At 39.0% G+C, this 24,179-nt stretch overlaps 2 protein-coding genes across 3 annotated transcripts in view; both read left to right on the top strand.

The window, feature by feature from the left end:
* The window catches only part of LOC307030136 (double-stranded RNA-specific editase 1-like), a 392,337-nt gene that overhangs the window by 319,736 nt on the left and 48,422 nt on the right, over positions 1-24,179 (top strand). The window lies entirely within an intron of this gene.
* The window catches only part of LOC307030134 (double-stranded RNA-specific editase 1-like), a 150,400-nt gene that overhangs the window by 103,245 nt on the left and 22,976 nt on the right, over positions 1-24,179 (top strand). For both annotated transcript variants that reach the window (XM_079666383.1, XM_079666382.1), the window contains one exon: positions 10,308-10,345. The gene's annotated coding sequence lies outside the window, so the exon portion shown is untranslated. The remainder of the gene's footprint in view (positions 1-10,307; positions 10,346-24,179) is intronic.

The following is a 24,179-nucleotide window of genomic DNA, read 5'->3' as shown; positions in this document are numbered from 1 at the left end:
ACTGTCACTCTCATTTATATAACTCTCAAGACCTGAGTGAAATGTCACATTTTTGCAATGTATTTATTACCCTTATGGACATTGCTATGATATACAAATGATATATTGTGCAGCCCTACACCGGAGTTAGAAAGGATTAAATGCCTTTTGGGTGCTCTTAACATGTCTCTCAACTTCCTGTGGGTTTATATAAGCATGCAATATAGTTTAAACCCCTATGAAATATAGTTTATGGCTTCATAAAGGATCATTAAGACCTGCAACGTGAATCCTTGTGGCTTGAAGTCTGTGGCAGTAATTCCCACGCCTCCCTTTGTTCCAGCTTGTTGGCTTTGCCCTTCAGGTGGATATACTGCCAAGGGGTCTTACACAGAGCTGCCCATTGTTGCACATGAGATGTATACTTACACATAAACCACTGCTGGTCAAACCCAAGCCAGAGTCCCAAAGCCACAGGCAGCAGAACAGATCTTTCACGGGCAGAGAGCTGGAGCCTGGATAAGGATGGGACCACACCCAGCAGCGTGATTCATGGTAGAACTGAAGGGAACTCCCATAGGAAGAATTAAGTCATTCCTATTTACAGGCCCCCTTTTATTTAGAATAAAAGCACGCTCCTATTTAGACAGACCAATACAATGGGGGCAGCTGGTAAATGGTGTGAAATAAGCAATCGGGTTTCTAAAATAATGTTGATAATGCGATTTTTTGGAATCTACTAGATGTCACAAGATTATTTCGGCAGTCTGGCTTTTTTACAGATAATTCTTGGATGGTTATATGGTACTGGGAATGTGTGTGTGTATTGCCTCATATTAGATTAGACGTGTTATTTTGAGAAGGCAACAACACCGCCCTCACTAAGGCTGAATATCAAAGCTGTGTACAGCCAATATTCACTACAAGCAATAAGAGCACATAGAACACACGAGGGCTTGGTGCAATTTCACACTTTTGATTATTATTTTACTTATTGATTGGCATCGTCTCTGATTCGGATGGGCTGCTTCTCTAAGAACATTCTGTCAATTTATCTGTATTTGTATTTATTTAGTCAGTCTTTTGTCAAAACTGTGGGCATTTTAGTATTTTTTAATTGACTACTATTGATCCTCAAAAGGGCTTAAGGGCATGGCTTTTAGTTGTTGGTTTTCTGATTTTGCATTTTGAAATCTCAAAATAGTCAAATCTGTAGGAGCCCTGTATTTAAGTCATGGCACGTTGTTATAATTTTAGTTTCATTTTAGTCAATGGAACTTTTGTAATTTTGTAGCCATCTGATTACAACATTTCCGTCAATATATCACCTTGTTTCAAGTCTCTGTCATGGAAAAACAAAAAACAAAATCAACACTGATGAAAAGGAACCCTTACCAATAACTGTTGGGGAGGGTGTTGGTCAGCCTCTGATGCACATGGAGCCACCAGCTGCTGCTTCACCTGCCACTGAAAGGATTAATAGAGAGGGATACAAAATAAGGATCACACTGTCCTGCAGATCCCCCCCAATTTCACAGAGGCCTAACCTTACAGTTGGTGCCATACAATCGTGCAGTGATGACTTATTTATTTATAGGCTGGCCCCTAGGGTAGCATCACAAGGGTTCCCTCGACAAAAAGCAATGTGATTTATCAATGTGATTTTGAAATATTACAGAAAATAAGATCTTTGTCAAACTCATACGTTTTTGTTAACCTATTCACATCACTTTTATCAAAGTAAATTGCTAATGTTAGTCTATAAACAAACTACATGCCTTAGCTAAGGGCGGCTAATGTTCTGCGTGATTTTACTTTTAGTAGTCTTATTTAGACTCTTGTTAGCAAGTGCCGTTTTAATAAGACATAGAAGATTCAGACATTCACAAATTGGGATTTGCTGATTTGTTTTATTTTGTAGAACTAAAGTAAATCAAGAAATGCTAAAATGCTAACTCATATCCAGGTTTAAATACTCATTTATGCACCACTTAATTAGCCTAGAGGATATGTTCCCTCACTGTCTTCCCACTCTGACAATTGTGTTTGATGGAGAGCTCAGTGAAGCTACTCCTGCAGCATCTCTGTCACACACACTTCCTTGTGATGCTAAACCTTGAAATGTATCATTGTAATGTGTAACAAAGCAGCACAGCCTCTAGAGTCCATGCCACTTCATTTCCTGCGACCAAAATGCTTTCGGCAACACAAAATCCTTAGAGCCCTGCACTATCGCACTAAAAATGTGTAGCCGTTTTTAATCCCCTGCATTGTACATTTACATCAGCCCAGTCCTCAAAGAGCTCCACTGGCTTCCTGTCTCCCATCGCATCAATTACAAAATGATGGTCCTCACCTACAAAGCACTCCACCATTTGGCCCCCCCTTATCTCACAAACCTTCTCACTCCTTATCAACCCCCACGGTCCCTCAGATCCACCGCAGCCGGACTCCTATCCATTCCCACATCCACACTCTGCAGCTTTAGGGACACAGCATTCTCAGTGGCAGCTCCTAGGCTCTGGAATTCCCTGCCCCAAGATCTCCGTGACTCTGAGTCCCTCACAGTCTTTCAGTCCCGCCTCAAAACACATCTTTTCAACTCTGCCTACCCATAAGTCCCCCTCCTCTCAATCAATTTCCTCTTGACTGCCTTTTTATTTATTTTACTATACTTACTTGTTTGCCTGTCCTTGTTTGTCTACCCTCCCTCATATTGTAAAGCGTCTTTGAGTCGTGAAAAGCGCTATATAAATAAAATGCATTATTATTATTATTATTGTGAACTCTACCAATCACCTTAATGCTTATCACAGAATCCTTCCCTTAAAACGGTGTACAGAACACGGAAATGAATAGAGAAAAGTGCAGGGAGACCAGAAAATGGAAATGCAGCCAAATGCCTGCCATCAACCTGATAACCTTTAGTTATAAAAGACTGTACTCTGTTTATTACTTTCAGCATATGGGTAGGTTGCTGGCTCCGTATTTAAAATGGAAAAACTGCCAGAATGGTGTGATTTCTGATTTATTTTGAAAGCACTGTTGGCTGTTCTATAACCATATGTGTGAACCTGTGATCTGAGAGCACTTAGACGATGCATTCTCAATAACTTTTCCCTTTTCGTTTGCTTATTTAACTGGAATTGTTCTTAAATATACTTTCATAACAAACAAAAATATCATGCTTAATTTGGCATTCAATTGTGGCCACTACTGTCGTTGAAAAACGGCAAAAGCTTTACCTTATACACACATTTCCCCCAACCTCATTAATTGAATGATAGTGCGGCATAAAATGTGCAATCACTCACAGCAACAGGCGTGAAAATTTGATTAAAACGTGCAAGGAAAAAAAAGAAAAACCTCACGGTTGTCTTTGTACATACTGCATAATGCTGGTCTATCTTGTAGCAGTGCCGCCCTCTGCTGGACAAAAGGCAGAACAACAAAAACACACTGGCAGACAAGCGAGGGAGAACAGTGCCTCCCAGTCCAATCTATATGCACACACATGCGCGCGCACACACACACACACACACACACACACACACACACACACACACACACACACACACACACACACACACACACACACACACACACACACACAATCAATCACAGTCCAATCATTCGTAATTAAATGATGGGTTAATTAAAATTCCGTCCCTGTGTAGGCATGTGTGCAAAAAAAGCTAGGTCACAGGGAGGGGGAGAATTTAATGGCTCTCAGGAGTGTGTGTGTGTGTGTGTGTGTGTGTGTGTGTGTGTGTGTGTGTGTGTGTGTGTGTGTGTGTGTGTGTGTGTGTGTGTGTGACTACTGGTTACTCAGCTATTGGCTGAAGACGTTGAGTCGAGGTTTATAGTCACACACTCATATTGCGTGAGGCTGACTGCTTTCATGAACCTATTTCACAATCACAATACTTTTATTATTCGAGTCGAAATTCGATTATATAATAGTTACTGCATTTGAGAAGAAAATAAGAAAATAAATGTATAGAAAATATGTTAAAAGTAAGAATGGCCAATAAGATATCTAAGGAAATAAATATATTTATGTAAAAATATAATGGGACATTTCCAAAAAGTTAAAATAGAGAAAAATAAAGAATAACATTTCAAATTAAAATATGTAGTCTTTAAGGATTTAAAATAAAAAGGCAAAAAAAATGAATATCTATAAAACCAAAACATTTAAATTAAAAGATACAATTATAAAAAAGGTGTACACATTTTTACACAAACATAAATGTCTAATTTAACATTTAATAAATTAAAAAAAAAAAAAAAAAAAAAAAAAGTTAAAGTAAACAGGCATATTGTACTACAATATATATACTAAAATAAAAATATAATAAAACGTTTTTTTAAATCAAAAATAGGAAGGTAAATTAAAATTGAAAGCATATATTGAAAACACAAAGTAAAAATGACCAATAGAATAGAAATACGTTATTAATTATAATAAACAAAATGTTCACATTGTATATCACAATATATATTGTACATCAATATGAATTATAAGCTCAATTGCAATTTGAAAGTATAATCCTACTCTTTTTACAATACATTTTACTTACTTAATGTCCTTTTACCCATCCTTTAATTTCCTGATATTTTATGTCAAGTCAACAGAAGCATCTCTCCAGCACCCTTACTCCAGTCTTCAAAGGCTATTAGACTCTATTATGACCACCACACACACACATCGCACTTGACCTCAACCCCCAAAAGCTCTCAAAGTCTCTCCCCTTCTGTCTCCACTAATCTCTCCAACACAACCTCTCTCTGAGTCTTTGCCAAACTCTGCGCTTTTAGGAACGTGACTTCCTCACAAGGCAATGAAACCACACTCCTCCTGCCTGGACATTTTTCATCTGCCTTCACTTTCAGCCAACGCAGGACACACTCACATCTACATGTTTTTTAGTCAGCAAAGGAGCTTAAAAAATGATAAAATTCCATCTTTAAGAGAAAAAAACGTTTTTCTTTCCTCAAAATCACAGCCGCGTCTGAGGGGACACTCTGAGGTTTGATTTGTTTGTATTATTATCCTCCAGATGTTCGTTAGTCAGGCTTTGCTCGCTTCACTACCGCCTGTTAGATGGAGGGCTTTTGGTTTGTGCCACCCACATTTTAATGAGGAGTGCTTTTAAATACTAATGAGCATATTTTGGCGTCGCTGAAGGCTCTTCTGCGCTCATTGTAAAAGTAAGAATGTCAACTTGTCAGTTTAATGATGCTGCAGGATTAGACATCCGACCCCCTTTTTTGAAGTGTCTCCCCTTGCTGGTGTACGGCTCTACTACTAAATTATTCCGGTGTGTATTCTCAATGCTGTCAGTGTGATTAACACCAGATAGAAGGTGCAATCTCTGTAGCACATTCCCTTATAAAGCTTGCCTTAATAGACGACGTCGGAAAATGGTCCTACCTTGAGTAATTCATAGTTTTTATGCAAATGTTTCTGTCAGTCAGTGGCTCCTATTGCACAAACAATATTGTTGACAAGGTTGGATGTTGCAGTGATAAATGCATAACATTGATCTTATTGCTAAAAATATATACTTTTTGAACTTGCTTTTTTATGCAAATGTTGGTGTTTCCTGGAAGTTTTTCCCCAAAACATTTAAAAAATCACATTTAACCATTTTCTTGCATTTGAGCAAGGCAATATATCACATAGCAATATTATGATTGGGGACCAGAAATTGTCTCTGATTTTGGAAATCATAATATTACATAAGTGCTGGTTTTAAAGGCTATATACTATTAAAATAATGTATTTTCTGAACTTAACAAACTTGACAGATTTCCTTTTAGTGATAAAATATCTTCAAAACCCTCTAAATTGTGCAACTCAGCATTTATATCTTGATTAATACTAATACACCAATGCATACATTGTAATATAGACAAATGTAAATATTTGTTGTTGTTATATATTGTCCAACCTGCATAATTTGTCTCCGTGTATTTGTATAAATATTGTAATTTAATTAAATGTTACCTTTTAATTGCATATTTGTTCATCTTTTTATTTTTATAAAAATATTTAAAAGTAACCTTTTATATTTTTATTTATTGATATATATTATATTCTAACTACCTATCAAAATTGAAAATATTCTTTTGAAAAGCACCAAAAGTCAAACCTAATAATAAAACATATATATATTGTGATATTTAATTGTATTTGAGTTCTAATTAAATAGTCTATAATCTATTGCAACTCCAACTCCATAAAAAAACAAAGCTGTTCCCAGTTAAACTATTTTTAGAGCTCTGTGCTTTTTGGTAGACTGTGAGTACATCCACACTGAACCAACAGATGGGCTCACTGCAGTAGCCTGCCTGTGAAACAGTTTAAGAGCTTGTTTTGTCAATGGTTGTGTTTCACTGTCTAACCACTGCAAAGGCCACCAGGAGTTGAGCTTCTTGTTATGAGTCTGGAGCGCGTTTAAAAAATCCAAGCTGGAAAACCACAGCCCATTCCTTTAGTCCATTGAGGAATACCAAGACAGAGAAGTGGGTAAAATCTCCACATGTGCTCCTGTAGGCCGCAAACGTATTCTTCCATGTTTGCAGCTATTGCTCCATAAATTAAATAACGTTGACTGACTGGGCTCCTTTTCGGAAAAACAAAGCGGCCAAGGCAGTTGTGGCTGCCTTGGCCCACTGTAGTTATCATTGGCTCGTGCTGCACAGAAGCATGAATGAATGTGCGTCTGGAGAATATTTAATTCATCCCTTTTCTCAGGCTGATTTTTTTTGCAACCCCGCACTCTTATCCTGAATGTTTTGGCGTTCCTTGCGCTAACCATCTGCCTTTATTTATGTTCTATTTTCTCTCCGTTTGAGCGTTCCTCAGTCACCGCCTCGTTTCTTCTTCATCTTTCTTTCCGCTCAGTTTAACTTCATGTGCTTAAGTGGCAAACCTCAACCCAAAACCCTCCTGATTTGCGTTCTAAGAATGTTTTATACCAAGCCGCGGTTTGGCAGAAGGGAAAACATCTTCGCTGACCTTATAAGAACTTGGATGTTTTGGATCCCTTCGGTTTTATGTGGGAATTTATTTTGTCACTTAATGGTTCCTTTCTTCTTTCTTTATCTTATATTCTCACGCAAGGGATTCTGTATTCTCCTGTCTTATTTCTCAGCTTTTTGTGTGCAGTCCTTTCCCTTCCATTTCTTTTATTCCATCCTTATCATCTCCATCCCGGAGGCTATGTCTACCAGAAAGGCTATGGAGTTGTCAGTCCTCAGCCAAGCCTTTAGATTAAAGAGGCCCTATTATGCTTTTCCCTTTCCTGTATTGTGTTCGTTTGTGTGCATGTAAATGGTCTGCAAAGGCTAAAATCCCTGTGTTCCCTCCAGATGGAGTTTCTCTCCCCCCCCCCCCCCCCCTGCCTGAAACCCCTCGATTGGACTCGAGGGGGGGGGGGGGGGGGGGGGGGCGGGACTGTAACTCTCGCTCCTCTATTGGCCAGCGCTCCAACACATTGTTTGTGATATGCTAAGGGTCGGACATCTTTAAGCGGTTGACCAATCACAACAGAGCTGGCCAGCTAACCAATCAGAGCAGACTGGGCTCTGGTTTCAGACAGGGTGAAACGAGTATTAAAGCATGTAAACATGTCACAAAATACAACTATAAATCTGAAAATGAGCTTAATATGTTTTCAGTAACTGTTTTGTTTGGCGAGTAGTCATTTGTCAAAGCCTTCTCTTGGATTCGGAGGTTTCTGGTGTGGAAATCAGAATGAAAATGTCCATCATTGTTACACTGGTAAAAAAAGTTCTCTATCTTACCTGCGTTTACATCTCTTTGGTCGCCTTTTTATAATTAGAATTAGGGGTGCACCGAATGGGAAATTCTTGGCCGAAACCGATACCGAAAATAGGAAACAGTTGGCCGAATGCCGAAAGGCCGAAAATGATTAATAGAAATATATATATATATATAATGTATACATTTTTTACCAATGTTGTTCAGCTGCCTGATTATGGAAAAATAAATGATTATGGCAAAACTTAACTTAAATAATAATCAGTATTATGGGTCCATAAAACATTTATTCAGCACTTTTGAATGCATACAGTACATTAATTCCAAGTCAAGTGCATTTTCTTTTCTCTGTAGGATAACTACAATAAAGTGCTTTCAGAACAAAGCCAAGGTGCTTTAAAACTACATAAACATCTAGGCCAGTAGGCCTACAACAAAGTAGTGTAAATAAAGACTGTAACAGCCAGGCCTTCAACAACAACAAATGCACCTACAGTAGGCCTATAAGTGCATGCATACAAATGTGCAAACTGGATAAATCCACATGAATGTAACTATTTACAAATTAAATTACAATTAAATTTCAAGAATCTGTAAATAAGGCTGTCTGTCCTCATAAGCAAAGTAGTAAACATTGTATAAAGATACATAAAGTGAAAACTGGATACAAAATCCACAATCAATTACAAATTAAATTACAATATCAAGAATCTGCAAATAAGGTGGTCTGTCCTCATGAGCAATGTAAACAACATTGTATCATTTAGATACCGAAAGTACAATATATTGAACACTGTGCTGCTGTCATTTCCCCCTAATGATAACCTGAGGTGGTGAATTATAACTCACAATGAAAATTGTTCAGGAAAGTGGGTATAGAGTAGACATGTAGAACTAGATAAGCTTATGATAAGCCAGCCTTGTCTACTTATTAAGGAAAAGTGGGAGGTTCTTTTTAATGAACATTAGCTTCTCTGCTTTATCAGCCATAAGTCTGTTCCTCTTCTCATCAAGCACATGAGAGGCAGCGCTGAACAGTCTCTCGCTGTCACTGCTTGTGATTTGATCTTACTCCGCATATTTGTCCGGGTGTTTTGATTTCAAGTGGTGGAGTAATCCCGAAGTGGTGAAAGTCTTTGCAGTTACACCCCCTCGAGATATGTCAGCTGAACACGTTTTACAAATTGCAATCCGCGCCTCTTTCTCTGATATTTTTAAATATCTCCAAGCGGCAGACATGTTGGCTGTGAGCCAGCCGCGAGCATGGTCGCGCGCCGTGCTTGTCGCCGCGTTTTGATTACGTCATCACAACAACACGTTAGTTTACCAACGTAACCCTGTTCTCTGACATTCATTGATATTTCGGCCGAAAGCCGAAAGGGCCTTTTTAACCATTTTCGGCCGATAATTTTCGGCGGCCGAATATTCGGTGCATCCCTAATTAGAATTACAACAGATGAAATGTATTTTAGTTTTTATAACCATTCCAAACATTCCAACAGCAGCTTTTAATTCAGGTTCACTAGCTTGCCTAAGGACTGTTGAACCACTGACATTCTGATTTGAAGAAGCCCATTTCCCCCTGAGCCACAGCTGCCCCATGAATCATCATCCTGCCACGGTACATGTTCCAAAAACAGAGGGACATCGTTTAATAAGAACCACCAATCCTGCACTTTCTACTATCCTCAAATCCAGACGCAATCATCCAAGAGTTTTCATCGTCTTCATTTGGCTCAGCATCTCTTATATAATCTAATCAATATAATGACTCTAAACCTGTTATATTCATGTGCATTGTATGTTCCTTTCTTGGTAAGATAGATTGTTCAGTGCTTTGAAAAACTCGTCATCATTTGGTTTTACATTCTCTTAAACAACAATGGTGAATCTGACATAATTGGTACAAAAAAATGTATATGAAATGATTGATGCAAACAAAAAAAGGGAGATATTTGTTTTTAAATCACTGCCATTTATCTAACCTTAATATGATTATGTATCTAGTCTTCTAATTTTGGAGTGATTAAGTGAATATTAATAGGATTTATAAGTCATTTTGTCTAGTTTGAAAAATAACAAAGTTGTCTGCCTGCATGTTAAGGGACAACTTGGAATATTCTGGAACTTTGGTTGGCATTAATCGCAATGATATTTCAGGGATCACATTTGAGTTATATCTTTATCCAGTCTGGTGTAGATCAATCTTCCGTGTAAGGATTCACCACGTAAACCAATGCATCACATTTCTCAATAAGAGCCTTCCTTTCGCCAAGTACTTCCAGGGAAGCACTGTAGAAATAAACAGCAATTCATTAGTTAGAAAATAATATGTATTTTCCAGCTAAATGAATAGATCAAGTCACATTGAGTGGAAAACGTGCATTCCATTCCTACAAACAATGACAGGGACCAGCCAGAAACACCAGCTTTTGGAACAAATGATCCAGTGTGTGATCGAGAAAGAGCAGCTGTTGTGGAAACCTGGCAAGTACTCACCACTAAAATCTACTTTCTCTTTTTCTCTCTCCACCAGGTTTTTATCCCGATCACCCACACAACATCAAATCAAAGGTGAGTGATTTTCTTCTTTTCTACTATTTCCATTTCTGTTGCTCCAGTCACTTTTTCTTTCTGTCTTTGTCTTCTACCACAAGTGGCTTCAGAAAGTAGATCCCTTTTGAAGAAACCAGCATATCCTCATCAACTACAATAAGCATCATCTAAACGCACGAGTGTAAGGTTTTGGGATGTTGTGATTTTTTAAAAGATGTAAATACAGTAAATCACCACTAGAGGGCGGCAGTGTTTCTTTCAATGGAGCCTCTCTGTATTACACTTCTGGTGGGAGCAGTGGGGAGGCAAATCAAGTGCACAAAATGTAAATATTCAGGTGAAGAACAAGTGAAAACTTAATTTTTTATCATATTAGCTGGGTTTAAAAGTGATATGTGTATGTCTGTATGAAAATGTGGCACATGGACTACCACCAATTGGAGGGTCCGTGGTTCAATCCCCATCCCCTTCAGTCAACATTTTGATGTGTCAGTGGGCAAGATACTTCACATCAAATTGCTCCTCTATGTATAGAAGTGTACGTACTGTAAGCCACTTTTGGATAAAAGCGTTAGGGTTCAGATGACATGTAATATAGTTTGTATGAATGTGAGTGTGTGTGAGCATATTAGAGATGGTGTACACAGGTGTGTTTTCTCTAGGGAGTATGTGAGCATTTTTGTATGCTTGTTGGAGACTTCATTGATTTCGAGAGAGGATTGAGTTTATCTCTGTGTTAATTCACAACCGTTGCAAATTAACACAGAGAAACCGGAGTCTCGATCCTCTGCCAGTCCCCTCCTTCCTTTTCCCATCGACTCCCTCTCCCTGACTACTGATAGGGCAGACATGGAGTCAACAGAGGAGAGAAACAGCGAGAGGAGGAGTAAAGGGGGGAGGGAGGGAAAGAGTTGGGATACAGGGGAAGAGCTAAAGTAGAAACAAAGAAGCGCTGCAGGTGTGTGGACTTTTGAATATCAAGTGGACAGGTCGAGCTCAGCAGCTGTAGTTGTATTTCCTCCAGATTAAGTCTAGTGCTGGTTTTCAGTTGAGTTTATATACAGTGTAAGTGCTGACCGAGGCATGGCCCTTCTTACCAACGGAGCGCAGAATCTGGGCTCCTATTACTGCCTGATCCGACGCAGGTTCAAGAGGAGGCGCAAGAAACGCTCTGAGCGCAAAGGTAAACCTCACTTCAGACATGTATTCACAGAGAGTGATGCTGAGCTGACTTTGTGTGCACTTTGTGATGTTTCGTAGCTGCAAAGTGAAGAGAGAAGCGCACTTGCTGCTTTTAAATCATTTGTTTGACTTGTGTGTGAAGTTGGAGGTTGTTAGCATTATCAGCACACACACACCGCTCGGAAATCTGCTCCTAATACTGTCACTTTGAGGATGCCTTATATTATAAAAGCTTTTCATTCTTTACATTTCTTTCATGTCAGTGAACCTGTATAACATTTTATAGATGGACTCTAAGGATTTTTTTCCTTTGTTGTGGTGGTTTGCATGTAGATCATTTCATTGACTGCAGGTTGAAGACGTTTTGATTTGTATCAAAAGTGTGTCTTATTTATATATAAATGATGATATATTAGTATTCGTTTAATTTATTTCATTATTTTTTTGTTTGAATGACAATATTCTCGTAAATAATTGAAGAGAAACATAGATAAAGATGAAGCCTTTTTTCTGTTATTTAAACCTGATCTAGTTATATGTTTGTAATCACTTCTGAATAAATAATTGCCGTGTTGACTGGAAACTGCAAATATGGAGAGATGAAAAGGGATGGGGATTGCTACTCTAACCGTGAGCATTTATTACATTTATTATATTTAATTTATTATTCATATTATTTATTTATACTATCTCAAACAGCTATTTGGGCAATTCATTTTTGCCTGTAGACCAAAAATAGACACCATATAAAACATGGAAGCTTGACTAGGGAATAAAACATGTGTTCAAAGGTTTGAATCAGGAGGGAAGACGGATAATGTTGATTCTTATATGTTGTATGTCGGGGACTACGGATGGAAATGAGCTCAAAGCTCAAATCCGGCATATTTACACTTGAAGCATTATTCGTCTAAAGTGTTCATTAATGTGCACTGTCCCAATTCAAATAAACGATTAAATTAAAGGAAGATAACAAATGCTTCTCTTATTTCAATAATGGGAGTATCCTCTAAATAATATTTCAGCAACACGTTTAATTTCTATAGTCAGTGGTTCCCAAAAAACAAATACTGAATTTGAATCCCTGTTTTGATTTAATACGCTTTTCTTTTGTTTCTTTTTCGGGGATCAGAATATTGCTCTGTTGAGTAAATGCAACCTCTGAGTGGGACAGGTCCGTCTCTGTGTAAATGCACTCTGGTGTCGGAGCCCCTCAGAGGCTCTAAGCTTCTCCCTCCTGAGTGTGCTGCTCTGCTCTGGGGATTAGCCTTCCAGCCGAGGTAGTAATTACTTAGGTGGCCACAGCTCACTGGCAGCATTAGCCATGTCTCAGCCACTTGCTTTGAAACCCACCACCCTACAAACCCCCCCTCCCCCATATCGCCACCATTCATCCACTTAAACCCACCACTGCTGATACAGTGTTTCCACCCGCCCCCCCCCCAACCCCCGCCTCACACTAAAGACACTGACTACGTCCATCAGCATTACACCGGTCTGATTCCCGCCTTTTCGCTCTCCCCTTATCACCATTGGAATGAAAGTGGCGCTTTTTCGCCCGTTCTTGGAGAAGCGTTGACTCAGCATGTTGCTCAGCTTTAATGCCCGCACGCCGGAAGCCTCCTGATAAGTTGCTTACAGTACTTTAGCTTTAGAGCCCATTGGGTTAGCGGCTAACTGCGAGGACGAAGTCGCACACTTACTTAAGACAATCGCCGGGAGAATGATGTGACACCCACTCGAGGAAAGTCTCTCCGCTTAGTTTCTTTGTCGGGAGGTCACAGTCAGCGCAGCACCGCTGGACCTGGCAGTCCATTCAGCGCAGATTAGTGTCTTCCACAAGGACACTCTAACATCTCAATACAGGGGTCGAGCAGGGCCAGCTGTTTGAGGTTGAGCTGTCAAACACTGACCCACCCCGCAGAGCACAGTTCCTGATGTGTGTGTGCTTCTAAAAAACTAGTTTGGTTCAGCTACAGAGCTCAATTGATTATTTAGTGTAGATATAAGGGTTAATAAGTATGCATATATTGTAAAAAATACATTTAAACTCAATAAGTACTTATGTAGGAACGCGCAGAGAGGACTTACGTCATTCTTTACCCAGTTGAGGAACATTGGCCCATCCGCACAGGTTTTTCCCAATTGTTTTAATAATGATAGACAACAAGGTGTTAGAAGCTCTGTTGGGAATGATATGATGATCCGTGGTTATGTAGGTCAGTGGGTCAAATTGTCATTTATTTTCAAAAGAATTGGGCCAATGGTGTCACTTACAATTGCACTTCGATAAGGCCGATTGCCCACTTGTCTCAGTGAACCAATGAGAAGTGCTATTTGTCCCGCCCTAGCAGCTGCAACAAAGCCAAATCTTATATCCTGACCTTTATATATATACAGTATATGATCCTGACACCTATGACTAATCATCACAAAAGCCTATCTTTTGCTCAGTTTCACATATTCATATTCAACACAATGTTTTTCATACATCCCCAAAAGGTTGGCTGTCAATTCTAGCATCTTATCTAGGTTTAAAAGGACATAGAGTTTGGCAGCATGTTATATTACCAAATTGTGGAAAAAGTATTGAGTAAGTATTAGTAGCAATACAACAGTTTGGAACATATGTTGTAAGTAATTTCAATGCGATACAATTGTAGAAAAAAGTTGAAATAACTGTTGCGTAATTCGAGTTAGCAGATTCAGTTACAGGACCCTGTTGTTTTTCTCCATCATGGATTATCGGGACTCTAGAAAAGAACAGAACCATCCCTTATGTTATCTGTAACACCTGTGCCTTTCTTACTATGAAGGGTCAAATGTCTGCTGTTAATGAAGTCTATTCATGTCTCATTGCATCTTACTGCAGTGTGCTGTGTTATTACCATTGGATTCCTTTTGTTGGCTTTTTTTGGCTTCCCCTAATTTTTGTTATATTGTCTTTGTATCAATCATCTACCTTTTTTGTAGTCATTTTATGAACCTACAACTATGTAAACCCAATGTGTTATTATTGTTTGAGTGTGACCTGCAACTAAAATGTTTGGCTGTTCGCGTAGTGACAGATGGCGTAACCATGTAGAGTGATCATAATGTACCTCTGCTCTATAAGTGCATCACTATAGAGTGCAGAGTGACTTTCAAAATGCTGAACTTAAGCATATCTTCCGAGTGATAAGTTCTTCAATGCATCTCTCGTAAATGTGCCAAGCCATGACGATGCTCGCCAATGGGCCGTATATGAAATATGGAAAATGGGAAACAGAGGTCTTTTCTGCCGTGCCAGCAAAATCTCCAAAATGAGCTTTTGTAACTTAAAGAGGGAGGCGGGGGGGGGGGGGGGGGGGGACTGAACTGCCTGACGCTTCCAATTCATCGCTGAGGTGGAAGAGACTTCCTAGAAAACCTCATTATTTTCATCCTTTTTATACATCTTGGTGCTTACATACATCTTCTTTTCCACATTTCCTTCCTTTACATCCTCCTTAAATTGTTCTCTACTTCTACTATTGACCTAAAATCATTTTTATATGATCATTACCAGCTGTTAAAATCTCTGACATAATATTTAACACAGTTTCTTAATTGATTTTACTGTTTTCCTTCGACTTTAGAATAGTCGAAGCTCTGGCATTTAGACACAAAAATTGATTAACATCCTCTGAGAAAAAGCCCAGACAGACCGATTGACATTTGACAACAGTTGCAACGAAAAACAAATAGAGAACACATCCATTTACCTCACAGCGACAAAAAAACTGTTGATGAGCACTGCCTTGTTTAGTGGCACAACATTTCCAGGCACAGCGGCACTCCGTCACGATAAGGGATGAGTTGTGTCTGCCTGTCTCGATGTAATTAGCCTTGATTAGCATGCTGCTAATGACCGTAAGAGACAGAGGGGGCGGGGGTAAGCGTTGGAGCGTGAATGCACAAACCGCCGAGGTGTGTTTAGGTGGCGGGGAGAGACGTTTTACGGCCCTGGAGAAGTATGCTGGGGGATTTATGTCTGCTCCCTCCATCACCGCCGCGGAGATAAACCCCATGTGTGTACATTCAAATGGATATGGATATTGAAATGTTTTCTTGCTTATTCCACTGCTTGCGTGAAGAGCTATTTATTTCGAGTAATAGAACGACATATAGTGATGAATATTTGATTCTCCCAACCAAATATGTTATATAGAAAACCCCTCACCAGCAATACGGTGAAAGATTAATCTCAATCGTAAGAAATAGCTCGATTACACTTTTTGTGATAGCCCCTACTGTTCTTCTGCCTCCCCACCCTTTGACGTTCATCCTCTTATACTGTATGAACACTTTCTCCCTCCCTCTGTCAGCTGCCAGTACCTCTTTCATCTGGCAGGAGTTGCCCACCCCCGTTCTCCCTGTGCCGTCCATCACCGGTACCTCTGCCTGACAATAGCGGAGGCACAAGGTGTGAAATTCAACTCCTAGATGACAGTGTTTCAGGCTCAGGCCCACACACATCGACATGGATGCATCCATGTCCTGGCACAGCATTTATTTTTAGAGTTCCACCCGGCCCCTGTAAATACACACAAGCACTTTGGAGGATACGCACACTCCGGTGCGCATAACCCGGCCTTGAATGTGACAAACGGTGTCAGCTGTGAGCACCCTGGGAATCCAGGCGAGGAGAGCAGGAGGACTGAGGAGAGGATTGTGTGGGGGAGTTAGATGGACAGAGAATGGCAAACGGAAAATAAATGGCAAAAAATGTTAAAAGTCTAAAAGCAAACATCTGCATAGAAAAAAAATATTTCTAGATGAAATAATTGAGTAAAGTGTCCTGCGTTTTCCCTACTATGCTTTGGGACGCACTTCGCTCAAAATAGACAGAAGTACAGAAGTATGATGATTAAGACACAGCAACAGATTCAGATATTTCGTACCATGCATGAAATTTGAAAGAAAAAAACAATAAGGCTGTCAGTAACATCTAATGCCAGGATTATCGGAGATAGATAATTATGATTTTGGTAACAATCCGGATAATCATTAAATATTTAAAAAAACTCTTAAAATAAACTGGAATCACATGACCTTACATGTTGTTAAAATATGAATATAAATATGTTATTGCATCATAGACACATATTTTTTTAGTGAAAATTAAACCTTAAATAATCAAATAATAAATCTTAACCCTTCTCCAACTTTAATTATATAATTATAGAAAGCATTTCAAGTCATTCTTAAGCTCCTTATCTAGTATAACAATGATGGATTTTCACCACCATCAACTAGTTAAAGGGCTGCACAAATATCACCAACAGGATATTTGATTTGATCAATACTGAATCATTATTGTACTATTTGTATTTCAAAATATTGTGAGCGTTTTGCCGTTATTGCCAATCAAATACAATATATCGGATCTTCATGGTTGATTGCAAGTCGTTTTGGAAAAAGGCGTCGGCTAAATAAAGTGTAACATAATAAATATAATAATGCCCCATCCCTAGACAGTTCTATTTACAATGCTGTTTTAAAAAATTAACAAACTATAAAGAATCTGAATGGCACCTAAATATGTAGTTTACTATGTTAATGTCCTATTTTTGGCTTCTAAATTAGCATAGTTCTTTCTAAAATGGACAATGTACTGCACTACTGTATGCCTATTTCTGCTAGTTCTCTTGATGTGATGCGATCACATTGATGCATGTTGGCACATGCAGGTTTTTAGGAGTTCCCTACCTGTGTGCCCTGCTTGGTGCTTGGACATTGAGCACAGCAGTGGTGGTCCTCTATGTGCCACACACTTCCAAACACACTCAAACTTACACTTCTTTCCCTACAGGCGCTCTGTGCCTGTGCTGTGTCATAAATCAGAGCTGTCAAACAGATTTTACAGCTTCTAGTGAAAAAAAGGAGAGGCAGCCACCCAACAACCTTGAAAAGATGGAAGAAAGCAAAAGTATAGGAGTTGTATCAGGGCCGCCCCTGGCCAACTTGGGGGCCCAAGCGACATTGTGAGATGAGGCCGTTCAGTATGCGCTTACAGGTGAATACGTCTGCATTTCCTGCCAAATACTAGCCTCAAAAATATTTAAATATAATTAATGCAAATAAACTACTTCTACTTCTACTAATAATCATAATCATAATCAATTCAATAATAAAAATACTATATTATTTTATTATAATATAGTTGTAATATAGTCAAGACAAAACATGCTTATGACATGCTCAAAAACTGATATTTCTTAAATCTGTATTCAAATGTAGTTCCCTCTGTCAGCAATGTATCAACATCAACACACACATTTCTATCAGTATTTCTATGTGTTGTGGTTGACATGATGATGAATGTTAGGAGTTAAGGGGAGAGGCTGAGCATCACCATGAAATGTGCAAATTGACATAAAAATTAATAAAAGGGGAAAAAATGCTCCATGTTTTTTGGGCTGTAAACTTTAACTGTTATGTAAGCCAACTAGACAAATAGTTTATCACTCTTCCTCCTGTACATTAGCAGATAAAAGGCATAAAATACTTGAATGAATGGTAAATAAAGAATGCTGGAAATAACTGCATCTCCATTAGCCTATATGCTATGCAGAGACCGCCTTCTTCATGTCGTGAATTGCAGATGATGTTTTAATATGGCAAATGGCAATTTGACTTATACAACATTCGCAAGTTGTACATTTGACTCATACAATAACCCACCTTCGAGTCATGCTCTAGTTTCTTCATGTTTTGTTTTTTTCCCTCTCCAGACTGAAACTGTCTTTTCACCGACATCTCTTCACCTGCACTAGTGGCCGTATGAAAGCCGTGATTGGTCAGATGTCGATTAATTGCAACGGTGTCGGGTTACAGACGTGCTCCCCTTACTCTTGCGTGTCAGCGGGGGGTGCACGGAGAATTGCGCGGGGAACTGCGCACAGCAGCTGAGGCCCTCTGGGCGGGGCACCCTGTGATTGGCCTGTAAGGAGGGGCGGCCCTGAGTTGTATTATTATTAAACCTCATACCTGGACCTGAAGAATCTATAAAGAATGAAGCAACAGTTTTTATTTTCTTTGTGGGGTGAGCATGGTGCGTAACAGCACTAACCAGCCAATCAGCACATTCCTTGGGTAACAATAAGTCCATTTATAGCAGGGGTGGGGAACCTCCGGCCTCCGGGCCGTATACGGCCCGCGAGAGCATTTGGTACGGCCCTCGAGGTAATTTATAAACATACGCAAAAAAGAAAAAAATTCAAGAAATCTAGACCGCAAAATAATTAAACAAGCTTGTTTTTCCTGGCCAAGGTCAGGGTCCTTGAACACAACACGAGCCTAACTTGTCATCACGTGGTATATGTCTCGTCTGACGGGAGTGTAGTTCTAACGGAGAGCACCAGAACGCGGCTCCGGGCCGGGACTTCACAAATTGCAATACCCATAAGGAGCTGTACACATGCCGCAGTTTTTGCGTGGCTGTGTCTTTAGTTGAAAGCCCAGTGGCGATCTGTTTATCTGTCATACTGATCATCATACAGTCAATAACTTTGTTGTTATTAGCATCTGGTTATCTAGCTATGCTAACGAATATAAGAAGCTTTTTCTCCAACCAGTGAGGTAAAGGTACATCTTTATATGATCATTATAGTTATAGAAAAATAAGAGAATAAAGTAAAATGGTATATAATACTAACATGACAGTAAAAAAAAGTTGTTATTAATAAACAACAACACAGTTTAAAAGGGAAGTGATTTGTAAAATATCCATAAAGAAAAAAATCTGCTTACAGTTCTGTTTCATATGGGTGTTGAGAGATGTATCCATAGATCTCTTCATGTTGCTCTCAAAGTGCACCAGATTGATGCTTTTAACTTCAACATTTAAAATAAATCTTCCTGGTGGTGCATGCCCCCAAACCCCCCTAGATGAGGTTAGATCCGCCCCCCCCCCCCACACTTAAATCATGTCCACATGGATATGAAACTAAATACATTTGCACACATCTTGTGTCCATATCTTTCTCTTTTGGTGGTCATGCCACGGTGCATGAATGCGCGGGTCATGGTCAAATATCTGGATTAAGAGGTTGCTTTTTCTTTGCACAGCATGAAAGAAAGGCGAAATGAATGGCCTGTGATTTGAGTTTTTTAAGCAGACGCTGAGTTCAATAATTTGTACGGCCCTCGAAGGATGTTGTAAAAATGTAAATGGCCCTTGAGAGGAAAAAGGTTTCCCACCCCTGATTTATAGGATGTTTGATGTTTTTTTGTTGCCGTTCCTTCGTTTTATAAGGTCACTGCAGTGATTGTTTCTAGGCTAAAAGCAAAACAGTCGGGAACCAAGGAAATCTATAAAATGGGAATATAGCAACAAATATGTTTTTGTCAAATGAGTGAAAAATAAATGTTGGCTATGTACAGATGCAGTGTAGCTTTGTTGCTGTCAGATATAGTACGAGATTAAGCAGAGTATGCAAGACAATTGAGCCAGATCAAGTGCAATTTCATTGATTCATTCATGTGCTTCTGTGTTTTAGGAACAAATTGGTGTAGATGTTAGTCTTCCGATATGTGTATTGGCTTTAGCAGGGCTCTGATTGCAAATGTAATGCTAAATCAGACAAAACACTTTCCTTCAGTTGTCTAGAAAGGGCATGTTTCCTCACAACATGTCATGATTCTACTCAACAACTTTTTGTTTCTTGCCTTTTTAACGATTAAGCTCATTTTAATCCTACTTATAAACAAATTGGTGCGATTCGTATTGAATAATACAAAAATTAGTAAATTGTGATATAATTAAATCTTAGATGCACAATCCGAGTGCCAGGAATGGTAAAACTGTGATGGTGTATCATGGAGTTTGTGGCTATATTGTCATTAATTAAATTAAAAGGTAATTAGCCTCGTTGAAATAATTAATTTGGGACTTGTTTGTCCGATCTAATATGCCCATGTTTTTACTGGCTGATCGAAAAACATAAATATCATGATACAGGTGTCTAGATTTGTCTTATCAATGACTTAAAAACAGTGATGACCATTCGTTTCTGACAAGGGTGAAAGGGTTGCTTTCCATTTATGGTTAGGGCAACGTAGTTTAGGCCCATTGGCGTTCCGTCAGTTATACCACAGAGACTGACAGAGGGGGAAACATTTGACTATAACTAAAGATGTCTCATTATACTTTACAATCGTTCCCGTTTTTTTATCAAGTGCCTATTGAATCCAGTGCATTCCTCATCGGGCTAAAGTCACAGATTGGATGTCAGTGGCTGCCTCTTAATATTCAGAGTGGAAAAAGCATGTACGTCCAGCGGTAGTGCTCAGAAGGCAAATCGCTTCTGGCAGCCTAATTCACTGGTCATTAGAAGGGCCAAATTGAATAATGGACTCCCGAGGTAAAGTTGATGAGACAGATAGGGCCATGTTGGGTGGCCGCTACTGCTTGGCCCCCTTTACTTTGGCCCATCACTTTCAATCAAGTAGCACGACAGGCACTCCCAATCGCCGCCAAGACCCCTTCTCCATTAGGCCACCGAGCACCCACACGTGTACCCCATTACGGAGCATTACCTGGCCAGGTCCTGGAGACGTCAACTGAGGAAGTAATGGATAGGAAGAGTGAAATGAGGATGGTTCTTCGCAGAAAACCTCTGATCCCATTTATATTAAGATTCTTCCTCTCTCTGTCCCGCACTTCCTTCAGGTAATCACTGGACTGCCAGAGCTTTATTGGGAAAAGTAATGGGATTTTGGGATGGCAACAGTAGCACTCACTTAACTTACCGCATATAATGACAGTTAACAATGATCCGAGTATTCCACATTTTATCCCTTTGTTTCCTATTTTCCAATCTCCCACTTCTCAACTCTTCGATCTCATATTACTCCTTATGTGTATAGCTATAGATCAAATAGATAGTCATTAACATCTGGATATGACGTCCGATGTGAACATACAAGATAATCTAATGCATACTTTGAAATATTTGAGGAAATAGTCAATATTTTTTTCTTCTTAGATTGTCTTTCCTTTGTTTTTTTCTTTAAGCCACAGAACAGCCATAACAAAAAATACATTGAAAGCAAAAAATCATTTTGGTTCCGTGTCATTACACAATCATATGGGGAAACATATTTTTGAAGGAGTCTGCAATTCCTTAAATTGTATTAAATAACAAATAGGGTTCCTGCTTACAGTAGCGAAAATTATCTAATACCACATTCTGGTCGGATAAGTAGGCCTGATATGGTTTGAAATGTTATTTTTGTTTTCTAAAATAAGGGAAGAATCAGACAGGATGGAATGTATTGGAGTGGTATTGCAGCGCGGTGGGCCTATCAGTCTGTGTTAGTGCTGCAGAGAGGGCTGTCTCTTAGGCCGCCTCCTGCACCGGCCATTTCCCATGGCCATTTGTCTCTGTCCACTTCCTTCCCCTTTCCTCGCCCACTCTTTTCTCCTTTCATCTCCTCCTCCACCTCATCTTCGATTCCTCATCTCGGACTCTCTGTCTTGTTCGATCTGTTTCTCCTCTCTTTACTCTGGCTCTCTCTTTTTGGCACCCATTCCTCTTGGCAAACACGTTGTTTTTAACCTGGCAAGTGAAATTAGTCGTTTACCTAATTAAACGTAATACATTTAGTTTTTTAAAGGAAACATTTGAACTCATTTGTTTGCCTGTGTTTGTTTACCGCCTTAATTTGATGAATACTCGACTGTGATTGGTTTTCAAAAAATGTTTTGTTCTGACTTGCTGCAACTATTTTCATTCATCTTATAACTATTCAGATAGCTGTAGTTATTTTGTCTCTAGTTTTGTTTTGCATCAATAGTGAGTAGCAGATCCATCAAGTTGACGGTTAGCGTTAGTGCTTCCTTGGGGCACTTAGTGCCTATTACAAGGTAAACCCAGAAATGTGTTATTTATGAGGCTTATAGATGTTAATGAGGTTACTCTAAATTAACTATCTACAGTCTTAACAGCTGCATCAATCTTATCTGAAAATGGTGCCATTTTTTGGCAATTTTCAGTCACTATATTTTGTTCTTTATCAACCTTTACTTGTCAAAGAGATTGTTTTTAAGCTTTTTAAACCATCTTCAAAAATGGTGATTGCTCATTTATTTGTCTGACTAATGGGCAACAGATTCAGAAGTGTTAAACCAGGTTATTGTTAACTGCCAAATAATCCTTATAAAATTAAAACAAGGCTAGAGAAGGCCAAACCATTAATACAAAATCTGAAATCTAATACAACTTTTTTTTCCATTTTGGTACATTCCCTTTTATATCAAACACCTGGGGCCAGATCCCCGGTGCAAAAAGTTACACAGGAACTCTCCAGTCAATACATAAAATAAATCAAACGTTAGACTCTGCTCAGTAAATCAATATCTTCACACCACCAAGGAATACAGAGTAAGTCCTCTTCTGATAAATAAACCATTGTTGCTAGAAAGAAATGTGACCTCAATATCAGAACCAAGGATGAAAATATCAGGGTTCAGGTGTGAAAAAACATTGCAAAACAATGTATACCATTGTTGACACACTCCTTGAATACCATACAGAATAAATAGGTGACTAGTTTCTACATATTTTCCTGCAAAGGTATTATGTCAGATAACAACACAGTTATCTAATCTTTCTGATATTTACTTTACCATGTGTCAAATTCCACACCAGTTGGAGTTGTACAGCTTGGAACAGACCTTATAAAGCCATTACAACAAGATATTTAGTTCTGGTTTCCTTGGAGAGAGAATTTGTGATTCCTTACCTCATTTTCCGTATCAAAGGATGTCTGTCATACTGCCTTTCTCATTTTAAATAGAGTGGAATAAAGTTGATGATGAATGCATTACACATGAGAGGTCCTGTACTGTACATGTATATGCGTGTGATTGGTGAGTTAGGGAGCAGTTAAAAGGAGTTCTGATTTTTTAAAGTGTTGTTGTAGAAGGTACTTATTCAAAGTCGGTGTATTTCCTACAGTCGATAGCAGTCAGCACACAAACAGTTTGGAGAAACTGACTTCTGAATACCAGAACGGAAGGTAAGAGACGTACAGCAGCAAAACGTATGTTAGCCACCCAGCTACACAACAGCAACAAGGACAAATACCAAGACAAAATATAAAGAAACAGACATTTGTCATACCATTAAAATCACTGAAGACAACATGCTCAAGACACTCTAAAGTATATTTGACCTGGGATTTACCTATGCATTTAATTTCAGGACTGACTGGTGCACAAAAGGGTGCTTCAGTCTTACCTTATTGAGACATGTACAGCAGCAAACTTATTTTAACCACCTAAATAATTTACGTTGGAAGTAATAGTCAACAACTGATGTTCAGAGTTGTCAAATTTAGTTTTTTCCAAAGGACAACACAGGTGGCACCCAAAATAACACATTTCAATGTAACACCATCAGTTTTACTGTCAGAAAGGGCTGCCTGACCCTAAGTGTAGCGGTGAAAATATTCCAAACATTGCATACACTTTTAAGGTGGCTAAAATATATTTTTCAGCAGTACAGTGTTTAGTTTCCTTGCAGGTACTTTTGTCTATGCCCCAAATTACATTACATTGTATTTAGCTGACGCTTTTATGGAAAGGGACTTACAATAAGTGCATTCGACCAACAAGATACAAACTTGAAGAAAATATAATCAC

Source organism: Notothenia rossii, assembly GCF_949606895.1.
Source record: "Notothenia rossii genome assembly, chromosome: 2".
Taxonomy (NCBI): Eukaryota; Metazoa; Chordata; class Actinopteri; order Perciformes; family Nototheniidae; genus Notothenia; species Notothenia rossii.
Note: the sequence above shows the minus strand (reverse complement) of the source record. Positions and strands in the feature narration are given on the sequence as shown.